This window comes from Melozone crissalis, unplaced genomic scaffold (genome assembly GCF_028551555.1).
Source record: "Melozone crissalis strain CALT ecotype California unplaced genomic scaffold, PUWL_Pcris_2 ptg000111l_1, whole genome shotgun sequence".
Classification (NCBI taxonomy): domain Eukaryota; kingdom Metazoa; phylum Chordata; class Aves; order Passeriformes; family Passerellidae; genus Melozone; species Melozone crissalis.
The window spans coordinates 4,993,236-5,001,921 of record NW_026535888.1 but is presented as its reverse complement, the minus strand read 5'-3'; positions in this window follow the sequence as shown (position 1 = coordinate 5,001,921).

Below are 8,686 nucleotides of genomic sequence, written 5' to 3'. Positions count from 1 at the left end.
AGACGGTCCCTCCGCCCCAACCGGTTCGGGAAAAAATTCCTCGGCGAGAGGTGGAAAGAACCTGTTTATTTCAGGCACAGCACCACCCAGCACACAAAGTGAACAATACCAGCTGACACCGCTCTGACAAAGATGACAAAATCAGAAAGTCTCTTTCGGGGGTGGTTGCTCTGTTCTCAGTCCTTCCGGCGCTGGAGCAGCTGCTGCAGCCAAACCTTCTGTGTTCCCGGGTCCCAGTCCGGAGCAGGTTCGAGATGGTCACAGAAACAGGAGAGGAGAAACAGTCCAGGAAGGGATGTGGACTGTTTAGCTAGAACTAGCTAATAAGCAGAAGCAAAAGCGAAAGCAGAAAAGCAAGCAAGCAAAGCAGCAAGCTGAAAGCAAGAAGTGAAAAACAGCCCTATGTACTGCCTGTCTCTGTGTCCCTGATAAGAAAAACCCAAAGTAAACTTCCACTCTTCAGAGCCGGTCTTAAAGGCACAGAACAGATGAATGGGGATGCAAGCATCATAACGTCACCCCAGGACACTGCCAGGCAGCCCTGGCTCTGAGCAAAAGCGTCTGCAGTGGGACAGGAAACTCCCAGCTGATGAGAACAAACTTTCTGGCTGACTGCAGAGGCCAGGACAAAGCTGAGTGGTTTCTCTGGTGTCGCCCAGCCCTTGCTGGCCCCAGGGGCTGATGGCATTTGTGCTCCCTCAGGTTCATGTCCCCACAGCAACAGCATGGGGGTGCTCCCCCTGCTGTGTGCAATGCAAACAGGGGCTGCTGAGCCAGTGCTGCCGTGTCTGTGCCTGCAAGGATGGGGCACCTGTGTGAGCTGGGGGAGAGGCCAGGGCTGCAGAGGGGGGATGTTGTTGGCAGCTCCATGAGGGCGCTCTGGGACGCTGCCCTGGGCTGTGCAGCGCACTGGGGATGGATCAGCCCCTGCTCTGCTGCTCCTTCCCGTCTTCCCCAGGGCCCTTGCAGAGCCCCAGCCATGCTGTTTGCCCCCAGCCTGCCCACGGCCAGCCTGGGGCTGCTCACGGGGCTTTTCTGTGCTGAGCATTGGCCTGGCCATGTTCTTGAGAGAGCCTGGGCAAGGAGCCTGGAGCCCCCAGGCCCTGGGCTGAGGCGTCAGCGCTGCCCCAGCAGTGCCCATGGCCTGTCCCTGCTGCAGCCCTGGCACTGCCACCCCCAGGGCTGCGCTCAGCCCCGAGAGCACTCAGGCCCTACAGCAACACCAGGGCCACCAGGGCAGTGGGACAGGGCCACGGCAGCAGCACTGGCAACACCAAGTGTTATGAACAAAATTCGGTTAATATTTTTTGTGAGAAAAAGTTACAAAAAGGCAGCCAGAGCACTGTAGCTGCCCAAGTTCTTCGTGTTTTGTTATTGTAATCACGGGTCGTTGAGGCTAATCGCTCCTTTTGTATTAGCAGAGCCTCGCCCCAGGCTAAGGTGTTCTTTTCCCAGAAGGGTGAAGAGACCTGAGAAGGTGAGGGGGGCTATGCAAAGTGACTCCAAGACCACAATGCAGCATGGGTCCCCCGCTGTACGGAGAAAATCCCAAAACAACGAGCCACCTAAGAGTTGAGAGACTGGAGTGATGTCTGGACGTGAGGAGCCGAATGCTGAGCCTGCAGAGACGCGGAACACCTTCGGACCCTCTCGCCCTGACCAAGAGAGACGACCCCGGCGGTGAGACCAGGCCAACTGAGTGGGAGGGGCACCATCTGACGGGGATCCGCAGGCCCTTAAGGCTCCCACGAGGACGTGATCCCCAGCTCTGCCCCTTGTGGACAGAGCTGTGCATATCCTCCTCCTCTGAGTCGCCTTGGGTGAGACGACGGATGCTGCAGACCTGCTTAGCTACCCAATCCTGAGCTGATCACTTTTAATAAAGGCATTAAAAAGGAGAAGAAGTCTCCGGGCCCTGTTTATTTCAGCTGGGGGCGCTCGTCCGGGATAGCCACGCCGCAAGACGACTCAGGACTGGCCATCTTGGATCTTCAGAGGACAGCTGGCTACGAGGACCAAGAGGGATTGGCTCAGGACAGCGACGCAGAGGAGCACCGGAGCACCGGACTGGTGAGAAACCCGGTGGCGGGAGTGGGAGACGTGCGCATGTGTGTGAGTGAGATGCGGGCCGGCAGCCGGACCTTCGAAGCGAGAGGGACCCCTCAGTACCGTGTTTCCTGACTCCTGCGAAGGGGCAGGCCGGAAACAGGGGAAAGCGAGTGGAATTAGCGTGAGTGAAGTTGTCTCCCAAGGGGGAATAAAGGGCCCCCCCACTCCGGGCGTGCGGAGTGAATTACTGTGTATGAGTGGCACGCACCCCAAAAGTCCTGACAAAGGGAGGTCAGGCACTTTTGTAAGTCTCGAGAAGGATTCGCGTAAGATTTGTCAGTCCCGAGAAGGATTCGGGTGTTTCACAAGCCCTGCAGGCAAAGTAAGTCCTGACAAAGGGAGTCAGGCACAAACCCCAGTGACGGAGGCTGTGGTTTGCTTTTAAGTCCTGATACGGTGAAGCCTAAAAATTGGCGAGTTAGGCAAACTAAAAGTCAGGCAGTTGTTTTTCCTGACTGAGGGAGTCAGGCACGACCCGGACTCTTCGGCCGAGGCTTCGTGTGTTCAAGTCCCGATAGATGTAAGACTTGACGCTGGCAAGTTGGGCAATCAAGAGATTGGGCAGTTGTTTCAGTATAAAGTCCTGAGCATCAGGCAGAAATTTGAAGTTCAGTGGAGGAGGCTGAAGCTCCTCAAACAAGGTTTTTTGAAATTCCCGGTCAGTAGAGGCACCTTTGGGACCTTTTTATTGAGACCTGAAAAATGGGAGGTTGTAATAGTAAAAAGACCGGCAAGAGACTGAGGTATATACATCCCAATAGTCCCTTAGGAGAACTGTTAGAAAAATGGGATTCTATAGAGGCCACGGAGGGATTAGATAAAGTGAAAATGATCCATTATTGTATGGAAGTGTGGCCAGAATTAGAGGTGCAAGGAGGATGGCCTTGGTGTGGGACAAAGGATAAGTGGATGTGCCAACAATTAAATAATTATCTGACAGCTCGAGGAGATACTGATCCTGAGCAATTACTGTATGTATCTTGCTGGGTAAAGAGCGCTATTGGGGATGAAGGGGTGCGAATTTGTAAGGTACAGAGACAGAAAGAGGGGAATGAAGGAGGGGATGATAGAACTAGTAAAAGATGGGACCCCCTGGAATATTTGCCTCCTTCTGCCCCTCCACTTTATAATCCTCTTCTTCAAGCACCTCAAATGGCAGGTCCGGTTCTTCCCCCGGCTGCCATCTCATTACTACCAGCTCAAACTCCTCCTTCTACCTCTTCAGCTTCCGCTATGATAAACCGAGTATCTCCTCCAGTTCCTTCTGCACCACCACAAGCGCCTATTCCACCTGCTGCATTCTCCACCCCTTCTCCAGCTCTGCTGAATATTCACTCAGGCTCTTCTCCCCCTCCTATTGCTGTCCCTATACCTCCTCCTATTCGGGACACAAATGCCTCCTTGCCCAGTAAACAGCTATCAGCAAATACACCTGCTGATAGCCAGAACGTTCAGGGTAACCCAGATATCCCACAAAGTAGTTTGGCATCTGAAGATGGGCCATACTGTAGCACCAGATCCAAGACCTCCAAGGCAGAGAGACTCTTTCCCCTCAGAGAGGTTCCTATGGGAGGAGTAGCGGGAGGTGTTGGCTTTTTGAATGCTCCCCTAACTGCTTCTGAGGTGAGAGGGTTCAAGAAAGAGTTGGGGCATTTAGTGGAGGACCCAGTGGGCATAGCCAACCAAGTGGATCAATTTCTAGGTCCAAATATCTACACTTGGGGGGAGATGAATTCCATCCTGAGTATGTTATTTTCCCCAGAAGAGGTCCAGATGATAAGGGCGGCTGGCATAAGAATATTGGAGAAAGATAACAGTCCAGGACCCCAAGTGCCAACAGGTGAACAGAAATTGCCACTAACGGAGCCCAGCTGGAACCCTAACCAGGAGGAGGGGAGGAAGGCCATGAGGGAATATAGGTCTTTGATGATACGGGGGATCAAAGAGTCAGTTCCAAAAGGAACTAATACCCAATTGGCATTTGAGGGTGCACAAGAGAAGGATGAAGCTCCTGCTGCTTGGCTAAATCGCCTAAAGCGGAACTTCCAGTTGTACTCTAAAATAGACACAGACACCCCAGAAGGTCAAATGCTACTAAAAGTCCAATTTGTTACCAAATCTTGGCCTGATATAAGGAGAAAACTGGAAAAGATGGAAGATTGGCAAGAGAAGGACATTAATGAGTTATTAAGAGAAGCATTGAAGGTGTATTTAAGGAGGGAGGAAGAAAGAGCAAAGGCCAAGGCTAAGATCATGGTTGCTGTAGCTAGAGAAAGTGCAGGGTGGGCGGGTCCACCCCCAGGAGGAGGCAAGGATAGGTCAGTACTGTCAGGTGCAAGAGGGATGGAGACACCTCAAGGCCCTTTGAGAGAACGACATTGCTATTACTGTGGAGAGGCAGGACACGTCAGGAGGTTTTGTAGAAAGCTTAGTTTCAATGCGGCAATAGCCAGGGAACAAGATAATTTAAGGAAGATCCTTAAAGATGACGAGTAGAGGGTCAGGGGCTTTACACTATAGGGGACCCAATGCAACATCTAGAAGAGCCCTTGGTAAACTTTAAGGTGGGACCCCTAAATGAAGAATTTGAATTTTTGAGTAGATACAGCAGCATGTAAGTCCTTTCTCAACAAAGTACTAAGAAGTATAGTATAGTATAGTATAGTAGAGTAGAGTAGAGTAGAGTAGAGTAGAGTATAGTATAGTATAGTATAGTATAGTATAGTATAGTGAAAAAACATCTGAAGTTAGACAAAAAACAGCTAGGTAGGAAGGATATCCAATAGCACCAAAACTGGCCAGTAAAACTAAACTAGTAATAAGTGATGTGAAAGTAAAAGATACCTTTTTTGTTGTCTTGTTGTATGTGTGAGAGTGAGTCACAAGCAAAGTCAGCCTCAACTTCCCGGGCAGGTGGGAAGGGGGCAGTGGAAGTGTGTGTGTGACCTGCAAACCAGGCTTGTGTCCCTGGGCGGGTGGAGGCTGTGGCTGAAGTGTGTGTGTGTGACCTGCAAACCAAACTAGTGCTCCCCAGATGTGTGAGGGAGCCCTAGCTGTAAGAGCGTGAGTGAATGCAGACAGCCTCACAGGTGAATGGGCACCAGAGGCAACCAGAGTCAGGGCCCTTCCAGGGGGCCCAGGGATACTGAGACCTGAGGGCCAACCCCAAGGTGAGGGGGGGGCTACAGGGACCCGTGATTTTCTAGCAATAATGATCCAGTTTGTGTCTTGAGGGTGTGAAGGAATGTGTGAGAGTGAATATAGACAAGTTAGAATAGAAGTAAGGTAGATGGTGCATTATAAGTTTTACCACATTTCCTTAGAGGGAAGTGTATTGTGTAGAAGAATGGTGTAAGAAAAAAACCCCAAAAATTTAAGTGTAAGGGGTTGAAAGAAATATTTAGGCTCTAAGTGAAAGCAAGAAACAGAAGCAAGAGATAAATAAGATCTTGAAAAATAGAACAGAAAACCAGTGAATTAAATACACAGAGATATAAGAGAATAAAAATACTTTGGGAGTTAAGTTAGCTGAGAAATACAACTCCTTGCAAAATATAGAGTATGCAGAAGTTGATGAGAGAAACATGCAAGCTATGGAAAAAGAAATTAACCAATAACATTAGACAGAGAAACTGAGTTTTGATAAAATCATTAAATAGCAGACCATTAATGCCTGTGTTTGAAAGCCCGTTTCAGGTACTCTTCATTACTAATTCGACGGTGCAGACCAAAGGAAAAAGGTTGGACTCACATCACTCTCACCCCCTGGCATTGGACCAGGATTCAACATCAGGGTTTTTTCCCTCTGGCATTCTGGCATTGGACCAGACTGCACCCCATTCTCCCTCTGGCATTGGACCGGACTCCACCCCTTTCTCCTTCTGGCATTGGGCCAGACTCCCAGTTTTTCCCTCTGGCATTGGGCCAGAGTCCACACCACTCTCACCTCTGGGCACTGGATAAGGATTCATCTGCTTAACAAGTTAATTCACCTGAGTATACTGTGATTTAAAGTTGACTCTCAGAAGGAAGAGTCAAAAAGACTGAACTGTGTGGGGAAAAACAATTGGTATCAAGAGTTCTAATATTGCTTAAAATGTTTCAAAACTGTTAAGTATAAACTATGTTGGGAAAAAGTTTAAGACTGTAAATAAGTAATTCTGGTTAAGTTCCTTAATTTAATTCTAAAGACTCAAGGTTAATCCTCTACAGAGCACTCCCCTGGGAGGGGAAACCAAAATTGGTAGGGAACAGACCAAGAGGGGTTTAACCAGAGAAGCGGGTAGAAGGGACTCTAAAGAGCTTGGAAGCTTTTCCTCAGTAAAATTCCCCAAGAGGCAAGGCTGGGTGGGCAGGCTGTGCAAGATGACCCATACCGGACTCTTGGGAAGGGTAGTACTGATGGCTCTGATGGCTGGTGGTGCTCTGAGAAGCCCAGCTGAGCGGTGCAGTGAATGCTACCAATCCCTCTATGAGGAGGAAGTGAGCTCCTTGTCTAGAGTCCACATCAGTTCTGACCCTGATCCTGTTAACCTCTCCCAATTGGTCCTTTATCAGATAAATAAGAGAGTGTATTAGACAGCACACAATACTGCCACTTTTAGGCAGCCACTCCTAGGAGAGTGCCCTATAGGGGAAGCCTGGTTGTGCTTTGAATGTGATGCTGCTGAAATGAGCTCAGCAGATCTAGTAAAAAGCAAAGAAATGGTGAAAATGGTAAGAAAAAATTGTTTGTTACAAGTATTTATATGAGTGTACTGGAAAAGAGATAAACCCCTTTTGGAACACATTTCAGGGGAACTCTAAACCCCTAAGTTTGATCTCGTCTAGCAGCTGCATTGCTATAATGATAAAACCAATCTTCTTATTACCCAAAGAAACTGGATCAAGTTTGTGAGTTCCTATATATAATGATTTGAGAGAAAATAAACAGAACCGGGAAAGTGAAATAGAAATTGAGAAAATCCAAAATTGTAAAAGCCAAATTCGGATTCCAATCTCTATGTTAAACAAAGTAATCCGCCTCCAGGCAGTATTAAAAATAAAGAATTCAATTATTAAGAACATTTCAAATGAAATAAAAAGATTAGCATGTGTAAATAATGAAGAACAAACTCCTACACTTGATCCCAGTGGGTGGGAGAACTTGGAGATTTTCAAAAAGGATGTATGGGAAAAGGTAGTTTTTCTCACTGTGTGTGTACTTGGAGGATTGCTTTTTTTATTATGCTTATTTATCTGTTTTAGTAGAATAGTACTTGCTGTGCAGACCAACCTGAAGAAACCAAGGAAAGTAACAAGGTTAAGTAACCATGATTACCAAAGTGCACAAGAGATTTATAGTAGATTCAAAGCAAAAAAATTGTGAGTTGATGCGAGCTTAGAATTTAAGCTCGATCAAAGAAAAAGAGGGGGGACTGTTATGAACAAAATTCGGTTAATATTTTTTTGTGAGAAAAAGTTACAAAAAGGCAGCCAGAGCACTGTAGCTGCCCAAGTTCTTTGTGTTTTGTTATTGTAATCACGGGTCGTTGAGGCTAATCGCTCCTTTTGTATTAGCAGAGCCTCGCCCCAGGCTAAGGTGTTCTTTTCCCAGAAGGGTGAAGAGACCTGAGAAGGTGAGGGGGGCTATGCAAAGTGACTCCAAGACCACAATGCAGCATGGGTCCCCCGCTGTACGGAGAAAACCCCAAAACAACGAGCCACCTAAGAGTTGAGAGACTGGAGTGATGTCTGGACGTGAGGAGCCGAATGCTGAGCCTGCAGAGACGCGGAACACCTTCGGACCCTCTCGCCCTGACCAAGAGAGACGACCCCGGCGGTGAGACCAGGCCAACTGAGTGGGAGGGGCACCATCTGACGGGGATCCGCAGGCCCTAAAGGCTCCCACGAGGATGTGATCCCCAGCTCTGCCCCTTGTGGACAGAGCTGTGCATATCCTCCTCCTCTGAGTCGCCTTGGGTGAGACAACGGATGCTGCAGACCTGCTTAGCTACCCAATCTTGAGCTGATCACTTTTAATAAAGGCATTAAAAAGGAGAAGAAGTCTCCGGCCCTTGTTTATTTCACCAAGTGCTGCTGCTGCTGGGCACAACTGCTGGGCCAGCACTGATCTGCCCCCAGCTCTGCACACAGACATTGCTGCTGCAGCTCCAAAGAAGGAAACATAAGGGGATCTCCCATGTAAACTCTATTGGGAGATCCTTTATCTCCTTTAAAGCCACCAAGAGACCAGCTCCTCATTGACACAGTCTGAGGCCACAGTGAATTTTGGAGAAGCAAAATAAGAAATTGCAGGAAAAATGGCCTTGGTTTAGGGAGAATATTAAAAAATGAAAACAGAACAAAAAAAAAATTAACCACTCCAACAAGAAGTATCAAACATTACTTTTATTTCAAGACAATATGCAGATATTGGCAACCAGTTTAATGTTTCCTAAATGGTCCACTCATCAGTGTCCACACTGCAGCCTTGAGCTCCTGGTTCCTCAGGCTGTAGATGAGGGGGTTAAGTACTGGAGGCACCACCGAGTACAGAACTGACAGGGCCAGATCCAGGGATGGGGAGGACATGGAG